The 16,050-nt window shown below is 44.9% G+C and overlaps 1 protein-coding gene across 33 annotated transcripts in view; it reads left to right on the top strand.

Moving 5' to 3' along the window:
- PDZD2 (PDZ domain containing 2) overlaps positions 1–16,050 on the top strand; it is a 345,614-nt gene that overhangs the window by 211,955 nt on the left and 117,609 nt on the right. For 3 of the 33 annotated variants that reach the window (XM_070587111.1, XM_070587108.1, XM_070587105.1), the window contains exon 1: positions 4,804–5,009. The exons of 25 other annotated variants lie outside the window; for them this stretch is intronic. The gene's annotated coding sequence lies outside the window, so the exon portion shown is untranslated. Of the gene's footprint in view, positions 1–4,781; positions 5,010–16,050 lie in introns of those variants that run through there. 5 more of the 33 variants (XM_008537081.2, XM_070587102.1, XM_070587117.1 and 2 more) reach the window with 3 other exon arrangements.

Below are 16,050 nucleotides of genomic sequence, written 5' to 3'. Positions count from 1 at the left end.
AACCGCCAGCTGGGAAGGGAAGAGAGGAGCTGAGGATGACATGTTTGTGCTGGAGTGGCTGGGGATTGACATTAATTAAAAGAGGAAATATAGGAGGAGGGACCAGTTTGAGGGAGAGCATACTGGGTTTCATTTTAGGGTGTGCTCCATGTGAGATGCCTACAGGACAACCAGCTGGAGCTGGACAGGAGGCAGCTAGAGGTCTGGGGCTGAGGCTCTGAAGAGAGATGCCGATTGAGGAGTTAGTGGCTCTTACTTGGTTGTTGTTGCTATGGACGTAGAGGGGATAACCCAGGGAGGAGGAGAGAAGAGGGAAATGCTGGTGTCCCTTAATAGCCCACCAGATGGAGGAGGGAAGTCAAGGATGGAGACTGAGAAGAGCTGGTTGGAGAGCTGGAGGCAGCTCTCTCCACCAGAGGCTTGTGGTCTAATTGGACAGATTCAACAGCTAAGAAACAGTTGTGTGTGCCGGACTGAAAAAGTATGATGGGATCAGTATGTGCTGCCAAGGTTGAGTGAGGTGAGGGATGTATGACCTCTAAGAGGGCTTTGTGGAGAAAAAGAATGGACTGCAGCTGCAGAGAGCTTTCTCAAGGGTGTTCGTGAACCCTCTGCATTGATGGCAGAAGTTGGAAGGGGGCCACATCTCCATATATCCAGGCCAGGGCTCTCCCTGCTTGCACGAGCTGCAGGGTGTTCCCCATCTGCATTGACATTATCTTCTCCTATCACAGAATATGCAAACAAACTGAACGCCTTGTTTGCTTTCATAACTTTCTATGAGTTATTTTTGACCAGGGATTGGGGAAAAGAGAGAAGGAAACTTTAGTGATTCCTGTTGTTTTCAAGTCGTTTATGAATTTTGTCTTATGCCAAGTAGTAGTCTCCACTTTGTGCTTTAATAATATGAAGCATGAGAGCCATAGAACTGGCCCATGGGAAATTGTAAAGAAAATCCAGGTTCTACTGGCTTTTAAAAAATATATATAATATAGGGGCTGGCTCCGTGGCCAGGTGGTTAAGTTCGCACACTGTGCTTTGGCGGCCTGGGGTGTGCCGGTTCATGTCCTGGGTGTGGACCTACACACTGCTTATCAGGCCATGCTGTGGCAGCATCCCACATAGAAGAACTAGAATGACTTATAACTAGGATATACAACTGTGTGCTGGGGCTTTAGGGATAAAAAAAAAAAAAGAAGATGATTGGCAACAGATGTTAGCTCAGGGCCAGTCTCTCTCACACTTACGTGCACACACACACATATATTATTTTAATTTATTTATTATATTATATATTATATGTATATATAAAATTGACCATTTTAACCATTTTTGAGTGTACAGTTGTGTGGCGTTAAGTATATTCACATTGTTGTGCTGCCATCATCACTATCCATCTCCAGAACATCTTTTATCTTGCAAAACTAAAACTCTGTACCCATTAAATAATAACTGGCCACTTTCCTCTCCTCTAGCCCCTGGCAGCCGCCATTCTACTTTCTGTCTCTGTGAATCTGACTATTCTTAGGTACCTCAAATAAGGGGAATCATACAACATTTGTCTTTTTGTGCCTGGTTTGTTTCATTGAGCATGATGTCCTCTAGGGTCATGCCTGTTGTAGCGTGTATCAGAATTCCCTTCCTTGGTAAGGCTGAATAGTATTCCATTGTATGTATGTACCACATTTTGTTTATCCGTTCAGCTGTCAACGGACACTTACGTTGCTTCCACATTTTGGGTATTCCTGCTGTGAACGTGGTTGTGAAATAGCTGTTTGTGTCCCTGCTTTCAGTTCTTTTGGGTCTGTGCCCCGAAGTGTCCATTGGCTTTTGTGGTGGTGTTGATCCCTTTCTCTGCTGGGGTTTGCTGGAATCACTCCCTAGCTCCCTGTCCTTCTGATGCTTCCTTTGTTACTCTTCTGCTTTTGCTCGTAGGAGACTCTTAGGTGTGTCCCTAGGCTGGGCTTTGTGACCAGCTGGAGAGCCATTACTGAGCGCCTGCCTGTAGGTCTGGGCCATGAAGATCCACATCTTGTCCACCTAGCGCTGTCCTAGAATTTGAATCGGGAAGATCCAGGTTCTAATACTGTACTTCCACTAGTGTGCCCTGACCTTGGCAAGTTTTCTCCCCTCTCTCTCGGCGTCTGTTTCCACATCTTGGCAATGAGAAGTAGAACTAAGCGATCCTTAGGGTCCCTCCTGGATCACAGAGAGGATGGGCACAGTAGTCTTCCAGGCCCAGGAACCAAGGTGGGTGAGAAAAACGCAGAGATTCAGACTCCACACATGGGCAGTCTGACCAGAAACTTCAGGTTTCATCGGCCCTGAAACCTTGGATGGTTAGATGTGTCTAATGGCTTGTGTACTTGCTGCGTTCTGGTACATACCACAGGGCTAGTCTTGTGAGTAAGTGTAACCGCAATTCCCTTTAAAGCAAAATTATATGTTATATATTATCCACCCTTTGTTGAGAGACTGGGACAAAGAGAGGTGGAATAACTGGTTTCACCATAGATTTTTGGCAGATGTCACAAACTAATACTGGAGAGAATATTCAATGGGCAAATTTACCTCTGATTAAGACTGTAGTTGGGTCATGGGCCAAGAAAATTTTAACCCTCCTTTTTTCCTACTTCTTTAAAAAAAAAATTTAAAGAACAGACTTCTTTGTCCTTTGCTTAAACTCAGAGCAGGTCCACTCTCCCTGAACTGGGAAAGTGAGTCCCAGAGGTCACCCACATGATCAACTTTCAGACCTCTGAACCGCACCTGAAAGTTTGCACTGGCCTGGGGTTTCCTGCTTGGGCTTGGAGACTGGGCACGAATCCTACTGTCAGTTCTCCCTCTGCCACACCAGCGAGCATCCTTTGTACACCACTGACCCTGTCTTTTCTTTGTGTCATCTGTCAAACTGTCCAATGGGGAACTGTAAAGAAAAAACTTGCCTGTTTTTTCCAAGGCTGTGGTGTTAGGGTGTTAGGATGACTGGAACCCATTTGGAGCATGTGTGGAAGTGTATAGCATTTTCTTTTTTAGGAGACATTTTAACCATCTAATTAAAAAAATGAAGAAACAAATTTTCTTTCAGTCTGGCTACTAAGTTGTTAGTTTTATAAATATACGAAAAATTAAAAAACAATTTTGAAGATTGAAGAACTGCCCATGGGGACTGGGACTGGCTTATAACAATATGGGGGAAATCCAGATAGGAAAAAACTCTAAATGAATACATTAAAAAAACATTAATCCTTGGGGCCTGCCCCGTGGCCAAGTGGTTAAGTTCATTTCATGCGCTCCGCTGTAGGCAGCCCAGTGTTTCGTCAGTTTGAATCCTAGGCGTGGACATGGCACCACTCATCAAGCCACGTTGAGGCGGCGTCCCACATGCCACAACTAGAAGGACCCACAACGAAGAATATACAGCTATGTACTTGGGGGCTTTGGGGAGAAAAAGAAAAAAAATTAAAAATCTTTAAAAAAAAAAAGATATTAATCCTAAGACCTAATAGTCCTTCTGGGTTTTCCAGAAGCTCAACCTAAGAATGACTGTAAATGAGCAGAGGACGTTTGCTCCTCTTTCATTCCTGGCAAGTTGTAGCTGCTAAAGGACTGTCAGTATTATTATTGTTATTGTTATTATTTTTGGTGAGGAAGATTGGCCCTGTGCTGATATCTGTGCCAGTCTTCCTCTATTTTGTATGTGGGTCGTCCTCACAGCATGGCTTGATGAGTGGTGTGTAGGTTTGTGCCTGGGATCCAAACCTGCAAACCCCAGACTGCCAACGCGGAGTGTGCAAACTTAACTATGCCACCGGGCCAGCTCCAGGACTGTCAGTATCTTCAAAACAAGACATTACTGCCATTTAAATAGTTCGTGTAAATTTTCATACCTATTTTGAAGACCTTGGGGTTTTCAGGACCTGTGTTTCTGGTTGATGAATCATGAGAGAACCCCTTTTGCTCCAACTGCAAAATAAGGGGAATTTTACACATAGTGGAAATCACGATATATGTGTGTTAGTTTGGGGGAACCTATTTTTAAAATTCTATTTCCTGATAATCTTAGAGGGAAAGATCAAATCGTCTTTGTAGTTGCTGACATTCTAGCACAGGTGAGTGTACTCAAGGGCCGGCTGATGATTGCTTTTGTTATTAGAGGTCTGGGATGGAAGATGGATTAGGAAAGTTGTAGATATGGGGGTCATCGTAATAAGTAGCCTTTTACTTACCAATGGGCTTCTTTACAAAATTACTTAAAGTCGCAATTTTTATTCCCATTTGAATGCAATAAGAAACCTGACCCTTGAATAAGTGCAAAGTAAAACATTTAATTCATTGTGAAGTGTTAGGTCACTGGGTGGAAGGTTTCTTGACTGATCGATCATCCTGGCTTCACATTTTTGGTTGTACATGAAATACATATTTTGATATATTTTTGATTGTCTCATGCCTGAAATCTTCAGTTTACCGCAGTGGACTGTGGTGGTATCCGTATAACGAAGCTGTTGTGACCCCATCCCCAAGGTGCATGTCCTTTGCTGATGGAAGAGCTTATCTGCAGATACCTGCAGGAGGAAACCACGGTTGACTTCTGCCAGGATTGGATTTACCCCGTACACACAGAAAATTAAAGCCTTTTTTAGCAGCACGGTTCCAATACGCTGGCAGGGCAAGGGTGGGTTCCTTCTCTTAGAAACACAGTTTAGTGGGATGCACTCATAAATGAAAAATGATCTGAGTGCTGTGGGTGGGGCCCTCGAGCCCAGGAGGTGAAGCCGGGAGGAGGAGAGAGAGAGAGAATCTGCTCTAGGCTCGGTGGAGCGTGAGGAGCTGGCAGGAAGTCGGAGCACGCACTGGCATGGCTCACGTTTTTGTTGATAGTTACTAACCAAGACTTTAAAGAACTGAATGGAGAGGGGAAATGAAGCACAACAAACTTTGGAGTCTGTCTTCTTCAGGCGGCTGTGAAGCGCAGTGGAAAACACTCACCTGATCAGCTCCTGAAGCAGGTAGGAAGGGGGACCTGAGTGGCGAAGAGAATCGTATTTTTTCTGAGTACAACTTATATCTTCCGAAGATTAATTTTTTTAAAAAAGTATATGAGAAATGAGTAGATAATATTGACATAAGAAACAGACTTAATCTGAATTATGCTGATATCTGCCCAAGGAAGAATTTTCCTCAGCATCTAGATTGATGACCAAATGACAGTCCTATTCTGGGGGTCGCTTTAAAAAAAAATCACCCAAAATCATGCAGCATTCAAGTTAAAACTGATTTAAAAATTGGCAGATGATAAATGAACTGCAGACGCTGTTTTACAACAAATACTTTGAAGATAGTCAACCAGAAACTGATTTTCAGGCTTGACCGTTGCTGTATTTCCATATTTCAGCACCAACAAGGTGCTTGCTAATTTTCACTGGCTTTTGTAAGAAAGGAGGTGGATGTATAACAGCTGTGAAATATCCAGAAATTGACTGGGATCCAGAGTGAAGCCTGAATGCACTAATGTTTCCTCCATTAAGAAGGTACCTCTGCTCAGCTTCTAAGTCAGAGAATTGGAAAAGTGAAGTGTGCATCCTGATTATCTGTCACAGAGGGCTAGGGACAGAGGTTTGGAAATGGCCACAGCGATGTCTTCACGCTCAGAAGTAGAAAATAAACAGGGGAGGGGGGCATGGGTTGCAGCCACACTCGAGGATAATTTAAAAGCTCGTTTATGGTTCCCGTGGTTGTAGCTGAGCCTGAGTGTCCTTTCTGTTGTCAAGATTTGTGATAAGAGAAGCAGAACAGAACAGACTATCTCAAGCCTGGGTTTCTAAGCATTTCCAAGCCTTGCTTCTGATAGGCGCCTGGATAATTTGACGTGAATTCCCCCGCCCCCGCCCCGCCGCCCCAGAATGAAGTGGTTAGAGTGTTGTGGAACTGAGCTGACATAGGGTAAGTTGGAAATAGTGCATGTGGTCAGCGTGACAGTAGCATCAGAATTAGGTGGAGAACTTTATTTTAGTTGAATAGTCCAGCCTAAATACTGGCACTCTTTGGTTTGAGCCTCTGAGAATGCCGTATTAGCCACAGGGGTGTGTCTGAGAAGGCAGATATGGGGGCTGCTTGCTTACTGCTTACTGGCTGGCTCTCATCCTCATGCTGCGGTGGCCAAGTTTTGTAGCTTTGCATTTTAGGCCTGGAGGGCTGGGAGATGGCTGTGCTTAGTCAAGGCAAGCCCATACCTTATCACTAGTCTTTTTCTCTCTGTGACTTCTCAGCCTTCTACAGCTACACCCATTGTATGGGGAGGGGGAACAGCCCCTCCTGTGGTCTTTCAGGAACCCTCTCCACCACCCCCAACTCCTGTTCTGTCTTGCCTACTGGCTATCTGTTGGGTAAGTCCCCTTTGTCTCCCATCCTTCATGCTGGTCTGTCCCAGGTGCTTCTGCCATGAATTAAGCTGAGCTAGGGGACAGGCTCCTTTCCACGGTCCATTCTGGAAGTAGTCAGAGGTCAGCAAACTGTCCCGCGGGCCAAATCCAGCCTACCTCAGCCTGTTTTTGTAGGGCTCTGGAGTGAAGAGTGGGTTTTACATTTTAAAGGTTGAAAAAACGAAGAATACAGGAGAGAGACTGATGTGGCCTGCAAAGCCTAAATTATTTACTGTCTGATCCTTTGGAGGAAATGTTTTCTGATCCCTGATTTTTAACATGATTCGTGAACAGCATCATCTGTGGGCTGATGCACCTCAGTAAGTCCTCAGCAGTTTGAATGGACTGTTGTTTTGGAAACCAATTTTAGTTTTTCTGTCTGTATTAGATGGCATTATTGCCTCCAGAAGGGTAGATTCAGGAGAAAGGAAGTTGAGGGTTTTCTGCAGGGTCCAAACAATGGGAAAGAAATATCAGATGCGCTACGCATCCACGGTTGGCTTTTCCCCCTCGCCCCTTGTTGGTAGAACTGCTGGTGGAGATACCCACGAGACCTACCATGTGTTGATGGTGTCCCCTGCTGCAAGAACTTCTTGGGGACCAAAATTCTGCTGACTTGCACAGAAATGATTCACTTCCTTGTTTCTCTTTGGCACACTGAATGTTGGCCAGAATTCTACAGTCTTAGTTGTTTGGTGTTGCTACTTTGGAAAAAAAGATGTTTTCTATAATTAAAAGAAAGGTGGTTAAGTGAATATCATGTTTTGTCATATTTAGAACAGTGTTTCTTTATTGCTAAGAAAGCTTACTCTAGCCCCAGCAGTCTTACCCTAAACCTGCAATTCTCCTGGACCTAATACAGTATTTCATTGTTAATATCATTTCTAATAAGGGAAGAGGGAAATCGGGTGACCTTTCTCACATTTAACTTGTGTCAAAACTGTAGGCCTGGATATGGAGCTGACTTCCGTAAGTAGCTTATTGTCCGTTGCAGGACCAGAAAAGTTTCTCACAGGGAGATCGTAGTTTAAGAAGAAAAATAAAATGGCTGGTACACTTTTTTTTTTGTCTCCAAGACATTTTAGCCATCAATCATCTTGTATTTGGAAATCGGATGCTGTCAGTAGAGAAGAATGGGGATGGGGCCTAGTTTGACAAATGAAAACAAGTGAAGAAGGTTGAAAGTATGTACAGTATGGTGCCCCATGGGAGTTCGAGCCTGGAAAACAAGATGGCGGCAATACACTTGACAAGTCAGGTTGTGAGAGCTGGCAAGGGAACGTCCTGTAATCTACCAGGTGAGCCAGGCAGTCCCTTTGTCTGTATTTAGAAAGGGATTGGCTCTGAATTTAGAGATTAAGCAACCTGCTATTCCTGTATGCACTGGAATTTGAGACACAGTCAGAAACCTGATTTGCGTAACTGCTGAAACTCAATTGGAAGCCAAGCAGACTGAGGCCTGGACTCCCCAAGTGAGGGGCAGTTGGAATCACAGCACGCGAGGGAATTTATCACGCTTGTCCAAGAGGGTATGGTGCGGTTTGGCCAGACTCAGTGGTGCAGGCTCTGGAGTGAAGGGTCAACTTTGGCTTCCCCGAAGGCCATGATCAGAGGGTGAGTAACCTCTTCCTCTTTGAGTTGGCAGTATGTATCTCAGAGCTGTGGGACTACCTGCTATCTCAAGAAAGCACGAGGGACCTTTTTGCTTCTCAGCCGTGAGACCAAACTGGCTCATAAAGAGAGAGAAACGGCCAAGCAGTTGAAGTCTGATCATGAGCTAAAGTGGAGCACACGCCATGAGCAGCCCTTAATTAGCCAACTCATTTCTAGAATGTTGGGAGGGCTAAGTGTTTCAGCTCAAAGCTGGAGCATCTGTCCCCTCCCTCTGGCCATCTGAACAGCTGGAATCTGACTTCTGTTCATCAGCTTTTTCCTGATTGTGAATGGGATAAAAGACCAAGCTAGGTGGGTGCCTATGTGTGCAAAAGTGTGTAAACCAAGAGAAGAGGAACAGCCAATCAAAGACAAATTAGGATCGTGAGTTAGAGAAAACTTGTGACCGCAAGTCCACGAAAGGGAATCAATAAATCTACATCTCAGTGGCTGGCAGGGATCCCTTTGTGTGGCTCTGTGTTCACTTACCAGTTGTGTCCCTCTTAAGAACTTCTGTAGGCAATGCGTCCTCTCACTTCCAAACATGATTTCTCTGCCTTTCCTGCAGTGGGGTCCAGGGATAGTACAAAATTCCTCTCGCCTTGGAGCTCCCAACTGGAACTCGCCTTTTCCTCAGTGGCTGGGGAACAAGATGACAGCATTCCTCCTACATGGACGTGGCACCTGCTGCACTTAGCAGAGGAGGCAGAGTGCACCCCACTAAGAGATCTTCCAATGGCTTTGCTGTCCCTGTGAGCACATCAGCCCCAGGTCGCCTTGGTTGGTTAAATTCAGGTGTGTGGTGTGTGTGAGCGTGCATCCACAGATGGACTACGACTCCACAGACGGACTCAGTAGGGCAGGGCGTGAGCTGGCAGTCCTGGCTTAGATACAAGGTCCCTGCGTAATAAGGCGGGCCATAACAGCAATGGCCTGGAGGTCTAAATCTGCGTCCTCTTTTGTGATCTCTTCCTGAAGAAGCAGTACAACTATATTTCACATGCACCAGAGGAACTCAGCACTTAGAGGGACCGAAAGTGACTCCTGTGGTAAAAGAGAAAGATCACCCCACAGTTTGTATTTTTGGTAATTTTGAGGATTCCAGGCTATCAGGCTTAAAGCAAGACACGCTTGGCCCATCTTCTATGCCTTTCTAATTTCCACACTATTGTTCGCCCCAAATTAGAAGACGGAAACCAAGTTGGAAATTGGCGGAGTAGGGCGAGTGTGAGGAAAGGCCAGGGTGGCCCTTGAGAATCAGTTTGGTCAAAAGCTTCTATTTCGGTGAGACTCCTCAGACTACGGGGGCAAAACGACACTTGCAGATTACTCCCTTAAAGGGTAGATAGATAACCTTCTGTTTGTACGTTATGTTTTCCTAAGCCTTGCTCTTTTAGCAAAGACTTAAATATTCTTATCAGCCTCCTCTACCCAGGCCAGGGGTGCCTGAGAGGGAAGTCAAAGCCAGCATACTTGACCTCCGTTTGAATGGCATGAATCTTGGGATTCATCATGGTGCTCTTGATGGAACAGCTACCCTTTACTCTTTCTGGCCTTTTGCTCCTGTTTCTGCCCCTTTGGCAAAAGTATTCTTATTTTCCCCTCTGGCTGGCTCCTTCAGCAAGAGCAGGCTCTGCCTTCCAAGGAACCCCGTCTTAGACTTGCCAAATTCCACCCTCGTCTTCAGCTTGCAACACTTTGACTTAAGTTCCCAGACGGCTGCCTGTGGGGTAGAGGGTTGATTGTTGGCAGTGAGCTGCTGGCTTTGGAAAACGTCACAGGTATTTTATTGTAGCAGATGCAAGACAGTTTTGGCGGGGGAGCAATAAAGACCTGGAGGGGGAACAGAAAATTACCTCTAAGTGCTGCAGGGAGGAAGGTGGCAGAAATGGAAGGGTGCAGTTTGGGTTTGTGAAGCTGAGTCCTTTGCACAATCCTTTTTACAGGCTAGAACTTGCGTGACTTCAGTTTCTGCCTCAAGTGAGTCAAAGAATGTTAAAAGAGAATGGGACGCTGGAACTGAGAAATGGACCTGGGGACATCTTGGTGCGTGTGGGTCTTGTTGGGGTCCCAGTGGCCAGCCCAAATTTTGTGTGGTGGAAATCCCGCTGTTTTCATAATGCGGAGGCATTAGACATTCTTATGTCTATAACTAATTAGACATCCTTAATGAGTTACTTATGGTAACAGAAATTTAACACCTCATCTTAAAAGCGAGTGGAGTTAGTTATTTGGAGCCCTCGCTAGGAGAAACATTAGTCATCTCTATAGTCTTCCGGTGGCTTAATTAACTCCATTTGTTGCCATTGGGATTTCAGAAAGGGGAGAGAATCTGCTGTCAGTTTTAGTCTTTTTTTCTGTGGGTTCTTCCTCTGCTCCAGGAGCAACCTCTGATAGGCTCTAAAACCTAAGCAGTCTCGAAGCTCAGATAGCAAACCTCGCAAATTGTCGCCTTCCTGGACCCTATGACAGTGCTGGTTTTTAAAATTAATTTTACTCTGATATGATTTACTATGATAGGTTCTTGTTATCCACAGGTTGACCCTCAAATCTGAGGTTTCCTCTGTTTCCAGCCTATTTTCTTTCTTATAGACCATATCTTAGATTACTAACCCCTTAACTAGGATAGTTGGAGAACTAGGTAAGGATAATGCCACTAACTCATCATAGGATGTTCAAAATGCAAGGCTTAGAAATCTTTTCCAAGTGTGTAAACCAATGTAAAGAAAAGCTAAGTGTGAGTGACTATTTTGTGTGTGTTAGGGAGAAAGGTTGCAAGCTGAAATTAATTCATGCTGCTCACACGGACCTGGAGACATGGCTATTTTTGAGCAAAAACCTTTATGTAAGACTGTCTCAAATTTGTAGGTCTGTCTTCTCTTTTGTAAGCGTGGTCCAAACACGCTCACATGAGTTTTTGTTAGGGAAGTGCCTCACTGTATAGTAGAAACTTTTCCGTGAGAGTTCAAACCAAGTGTCAGCTGAACTCCCCAAGGCTGATGTGTTCAGTTCCATTTTGCTTTCATGGCATTTTGGTTAGTGTGAGGAGAAAAGAGCCTGCAGAGTGGTGTAGATGCCTTGGATGTACAGTTTTGAAATTCAGAGACAAATCGATTTTGGCTTTTTCTGAAAATGGATCTTACTTTGAGAACCACAGTTGACATGGCTGTGGGAAGTGTTCCTTTTCTTGGCAAGAACACTACCCTGAAAAGGTGCTTATGATCCAAGAGACACGGAGCCTACCCCAGGCTCTCTGGCAGAGCAGGGGGAATGTTTCAGAACTCAATGTCAGTAATTTATATTAAATCCACACTCGTGTGGAAGGACCTATGCAGATGGAGAAGGCAACTTCCTATGAAATGGCATTATTTTAGTTACTCTGTGTAATGGTACTCAGAATGTAGCCTGGCATGTCTGTTTCAGAAATATTTAGACCCCAACCCGAAGGATTTGATCAGAAGTACTTATTCAACATCTAAGGGCTGAGTTTTGTGGTAGGAATTCATGGAGAAGCCAACTGACAGAAGCCAAGAAGGCAAATGCAGTAGCTATCAGAGAAGGAAGCAATTTGGGCAGCTCGCACTCAAACTTAGATCAGACAGACAGAGAAAGAGACAAATACGGGGCATAGCATTCTCTATACTCCTTTTACATAAGATCCCCAAGCATTGCTTCCTCTTAACCTAGAGTATATTAATAGATTTCAGCGGAGCCATGAACCTGCAAGGGAAGAAAATGTTTATTGTCACTACACTATAGCTCAAATTTAGTATTTCCTTCAATAATGGATTTAGGAAACAAAGCACCATAATATTAGCAGTCCTCGTGTCTCTGTCCCCAGTAGAAATGATACATATTATTTGTAGCAGATGTCTTCCAGTATCACACTCATTACTACTTTGAAAATGTATCAGTTAATAAACTTGCCGTTAGATTTTCTTATTTAATGTGTTAATAAAGAAGCACATAGGTTATAATATTATACATTTTTAAATATTTACGATATTGTACTTCAACATAATTAGTTTTGTTTGTAATCCTAGGTGTTTTATGCATTTAAAAATATTATGCTTTTGAGACTTTATAATAGAGCCAGAGAGATCCATGGTATAAAAATGTGAAAAAAAAGAGAAAGGAAGAAGTCGTGTCTTAAAGGCTACCATTTGATATTATGTAGATCTTCATTAACCCAGGGCGGGAGGGTGTGTTCTAACCCATGAGGCACCTGGGGAGCGTGATCAAATGCAGATTCTTATGCAGTACGTCTGGAGTGGGGCCTGAGATGTCCGCCTTTCCAACAAATTCAGAATAGCCACACTGCAGCCCACAGCAATCCAAATACAGGCCTGTGGCTTCCAAACTCACTTCAATCATTTTAGTCAATCTCACTTGAGGGTAATAGCTTAACTATTGTAACTCTTGGTTGTGGGAAGAGATGTCCCAGGAGAGGGAAAGTGGACGAATCACAAAAGACAAACTTTACACCCTTTGAAGTGTCCTGTGTTCAGTCTTTTGGAGCCCAGAGTAACTGCCAGGCTGGGATGTGAACGCAGTGGAGGCACAGGCCCGGGAGAGGTTGCCAAGGTAAAGGGTGCCATGGCAGATGCGTGTCTTTCGGGTGGCTGGGTCGTGGGAAAGCCTTGCCTGGGAAGCTGCTGCAGCTGCGGCCCTGTGAGGGGCCGTGTCCTGAGCGCATGGGGCCAGGTGTGCGCCAGGTGAACTGGGTCCAGCCGGCTGCAGCTGCCTGCCTGCCTGCAGCCCATTTCCTCGGCCTCTCGGGAAGAGGGCAGCATTACCATCTGATTGCCGTACGTGTGTGGCGACCATATGCTCTGCTCTGAGGAACATCGTGTATGGCTTTCTTCTTCCCCCTTGGGTGATTTATTAAGTGTGTAATTAGATGATACAAGTTGTGTATCTTTGTAAGATTTTCATAGACATTTGCAAATTAGAGAAAGGTCCTTTGCCAGAGGATGAGGGGAAAAACGTCAGTGGACTTCCGTGGCCCAAGCAGCTTTCTTTAATAACCCCGGAGCCCCCAGTCCTGACCTGCTGTCTCCTAAAGTGTGCTGCTGGCCTTGGTCAAACCACTTATGTCACGTGGCCAGCTGGTGGCCTCACAGGGTGGCTGCAGAGGTCCGCAAATCCAATTTTGTTTACATACTGGGGGTTATTGGCTGCCTGGAGCCTGACTCCTGCTCATCAAACTCCCAAGAGACTAGCATCCAAAACCCAGTTTATTAATTCCTAGTGAAGGAAGGATGCTTCCAGTGACCAAATATGTCACTGCCATCTTGGATTGTTGTTTGTTTCTACCACCTTAGCCCTGTCTTCCCAGGAGAGGTAGTTGAGTATGAGGAGTTAATATGGAATAAGTCCAAGGGCCTGACCCACTGTTCTCTGTGCTGTGTAAGGCTGAATAATGACATGAAAATCCCCTCAGTCTTTGGGCACGCCTTGACTAGTTCCCTTAAGACCACTCCCTCCCTCACCTTGTTTTCTTTTCCCTCGTTCTCTCCTCCAATGTGATGACCCACCAGCTGTTCTGCCTCAGCTTCTGGATCTCCAGGCCTGCCTGCCAGAGACTGCCTCTGCTCCCCTGGACTGGATCCAGGTGTTTCCTGGGTCTCCCTGCCCACCCACCCACTCATTCAGGGATCATCTCTGGGGAGGCGTGTGTGTGTGTGGATGGGGCAGGTGGGACCTCTGCAGGTGCACAGCCAGTACGTGGTGACTCTTACTATTTCGACTCTCTTTCTTAGCTTTTATTTTCTTTTAACTCTTTCTTACTATTTCTACGGTTGGGGCCAATTCCCTGTAGCCCTAAGAATTGTCACCCCAGCCTCAAAGAACCACAGGCGGCACCTTGTGACTGGGAAAGTTCTCACTAAAAAACATGCTATTTTATACCTATCTCCACAAGAATACTCTCTGTTGATCATCAACGCCCCTGGTTTCCAAAAGCCATCCCATGAACCTGGATGTATCACAAGAGGCGTTTATAAAATACAGATTTCCGGGCCCCAACCCCTAGTTCTGGGTGAGGGTCTAGATTTGTGCTTGTAAAACATTACACAGGAGTAGAAGAATCCCCAAGATGGTGGCCACCTGTTACACAATGTTTTGTCACTGTTGTCCCAATGAGTAATGGTGATTGGAGACCTCTTTTTTTTTTTCTTAAGATTTTATTTTTCCTTTTTTCTCCACAAAGCCCCCCCGTACATAGTTATATGTTCTTAGTTGTGGGTCCTTCTAGTTGTGGCATGTGGGACATCGCCTCAGCCTGGCTTGGTGAGTGGTGCCATGTCCGCGCTCAGGATCCGAACCAGCGAAACCCTGGGCCACCGAAGCAGAGCGTGCGAACTTAACCACTCAGCCACAGGGCCGGCCCCTGGAGACCTCTTTTGTTTCTTATTTATACTTTTCTTTTTCGCTTAAATCTTGTATGTGGCGAACATGTATTATCTTACAAAGCAATCTCTCATTTCCTCTTCTTCAAATAAAACGCCCCCCAGGTTATTCTTATAATCAGCCAAGTTTAGAAACCACTGCTGTAGGCCCGTTATCCCAGACCCAGAGCCTGCATTTTATATGAGGAAACAGGCTTTGTGCGTGAACTGGCTGACTGGCAGGCATCAGGGGTGCCATCTAGGTTTGTGTACAAGACCACACCCAACACAGACTCTCTACTCCTTGATTCGACCCTCTGTTTCTCAGCCTCAGGAGCCTTGTTTCTGGGGTGTCACATTAGACCAATAATTGAATGCCCATATATGTGGGGTGCCAGACCAAATTTAACCCAGATGTGGTCCCCAGCTCTAGCACTAAAATGTGAGTGACACCAGCCATCCTGATGCTTCCACGGCTGACAGGTTGAGGCCCCCAGGATGCCAGGGCCCCACCCCTTCATTAGACCACTCCATCCTTCAACGCCTCAACTTCCCCATCTGTAGGATGAGGATAATTCTATCTGTGCTACCTCCATTACAAAGTTGTTGTGAAAATCAAACAAAACAACGTATGTGAAGGGCTTTGGGGAAAAAAACTACAAAGCATTATGTAATCTTAAGGTGGTCTCATCATTACCAGTATTATTATATTACCCCCAAAGACTTTACATTTCTGCTAAGTGGCTCCAAATACAATCCTTCCAGCTAGAAGAAATACTTGATTCTATTATAATCCAATGAAGGGCTTGCTTTGCGGGGGTCGGGGGGGGGAGGGACAGGGAGTGGGAGAGGAGGGATCAGGATTCCCATAGAAATATATCACTTCTGAATTTCCTGATTAAAGTAGCTCTAATGGCCCATTAGTGAATCATTTCACACCCTCTGTCCTTTAATGGCTCCTTTCCAGCTGTGCTCCAGAGCCAGGAATTGTTTGGGTGAGTGAGTTGGTACATGTAAGTCACAGGATGTTTTTCTGTCTGCTCAGAGGACTGCTCAAGGACTGTCTTTCATGCCTCTCTTGCTGCTCTGGGTGGTGAAAATGCTTCAAGATGTGTCATTTTGAGAATGGCGGGGTTTTCGACCTTGTGTTCCAGACTAGATTAAGAACCAGACAGATTTTAATATCTGTAAAGAGTTTCTGCAACTGTTCCAACAGAGAGTCATCTCAAGAATGGGTAAAGCTTTATTTTTCTCCCTAACAAATGACACTGTTTAAAAATGAGGGGACTCAGTCTGTGGTAGTTAACCTTAATGATATTAAGCACCAACTACGTAGAATTGCTTAAAGAAAGCTTACAGACTTGGAGAGACCAGGCATAAATACAATGAAAATTGAATTAAATATCAGAAATTAATTCTAATGAAAGGGATCTATGATTTAATGATATGACATAGATGGCATGTGCTTACTAGAAAACCATTCCAGCTCTGAGATCATACTATTCTATGAAAAGTCCTAGGTTGGAATGGATGGGAAAGAGCTCATGAAAGAGGCTGTTCTTAAATTGGAGCTTAAAGCATAAATA

The sequence above is a fragment of the Equus przewalskii genome, chromosome 20, assembly GCF_037783145.1.
Source record: "Equus przewalskii isolate Varuska chromosome 20, EquPr2, whole genome shotgun sequence".
NCBI lineage: Eukaryota > Metazoa > Chordata > Mammalia > Perissodactyla > Equidae > Equus > Equus przewalskii.
The sequence above is the reverse complement of the archived record's forward strand: the minus strand, read 5'-3'. Positions and strand labels throughout refer to the sequence as shown.